This window comes from Bidens hawaiensis, unplaced genomic scaffold, assembly GCF_021521415.1.
Source record: "Bidens hawaiensis isolate Kalapana, Puna unplaced genomic scaffold, B.hawaiensis_p1.1 tig00038020_1, whole genome shotgun sequence".
Taxonomy (NCBI): domain Eukaryota; kingdom Viridiplantae; phylum Streptophyta; class Magnoliopsida; order Asterales; family Asteraceae; genus Bidens; species Bidens hawaiensis.
In genome coordinates, this window is record NW_027505517.1 from 77,435 (window position 1) to 78,854 (window position 1,420).

Consider the following 1,420-nt stretch of genomic DNA (forward strand, 5'->3'; position numbering starts at 1 on the left):
TTAGATAAACTTAAAACCAATAAAAATTATAATATAAATTAGCTTGAGCTAAGAATACTCTTACTTCACTAATGTGGAACCTCTAAGTTTGTTAGGGGTGAAGAAACCCTTAAATCATACGACGTCCGAATATAGCGCCCCTAGTGATTTCAACATAAATTCATTAAAAACTAAAGTATATGAAGCATTCTAGATTTGAAGAAAACTGGTAGCTCGAGTGCAAAAATTCTGGTGGTGTCTCTATTTTTTTTCTTGTACAGATTTTAGGATTACAAGAGTTTTTTTATGTAAAAGAAAAAACAAAAAAAATATAAGGAAACAAGATATGCTAAAAGGATGGGAATACATATAAAATATTATCCCATTCTATATTCCCCCTCAAGTTGGAGCATGAAGATCACAAATGCCCAATTTGTTCAATAGGAGTTTTAGTTGCCGAGCGCCAAGAGGTTTAGTAAACAAGTCAGCAATTTGGTGCTTGGTATTGATGTGCAGTGGTTCAACTTCTTTGGACTCTACCCGTTCCCGCACAAAATAGCAATCCATTTCTACATGTTTTGTCTGCTCATGAAAGACAGGATTATTGGCGATATGCTTTACAGCTAGATTATCACAAAAAATGGTAGTCGGACCTATTTGGTTAACACCAAGTTCCCATAGGAGCCAATGCATCCATAATACTTCACTCACAGTCGTTGCCATCGCTCTATATTCGACTTCAGCGGAAGATCGTGATACTAAGGATTGTTTCTTGGATTTCCAAGAGGCCGGTGCCCCTCCAGTCAGTAACAGATAACTTGTACTGGATCTTCTGGTGTCCGGACACCTAAGCCAGTCTGAATCAGAATATGCCACCAGATTCGTTACTCCAGGTTTTGGTAGAAGGATTCCTTGCCCCGGAGTAGCTTTCAAGTAACGTAAAACTCTCGTGACGGCATCCATGTGGCTCTGTAGGGGATCAGCCACGAATTGACTCAAAACATTTACTGAGTGGGTAATATCTGGTCTAGTCACTTGTAGGTAAAGCAATCTTCCTACTAGGCGACGATATTGGCCAGCATCAACTCGTTCTTCTTCATCACCTTTGCTAAGCTTCAAATCATGTCCCATTGGGAAAGCACTAGGTCGGCAGCCCAACATTCCACTATCTTCTAGAATACGAGAATGTACTTTCTTTGACTAAGAACCAAACCTTAATTTCGCTTATTTTGGTGGCAAAAAAACGTCTCCATTTCGAGAATTACATCATCAACGTATATAAGGGCTGCCAGAAAAACGTCTCCATTTCGAAAAGTAAAGAGGGAATGATCTGCCCTTGATTCCTTGAAACCAACTTCAAGAAGAACCAAAGTGAAGTTTTTATACCAGTTCCTAGAGGCTTGTTTTAGGCCATAAAGGGACTTTCTAAGCCTACAAACTT

The 1,420-nt window shown here is 39.2% G+C and overlaps 1 pseudogene; it reads right to left on the bottom strand.

Annotated features, from left to right (window-relative positions):
* Positions 1–378: 378 nt before the first annotated feature.
* On the bottom strand, positions 379–1,110 carry LOC143613694 (secreted RxLR effector protein 161 pseudogene; annotated as a pseudogene).
* Positions 1,111–1,420: the final 310 nt, after the last annotated feature.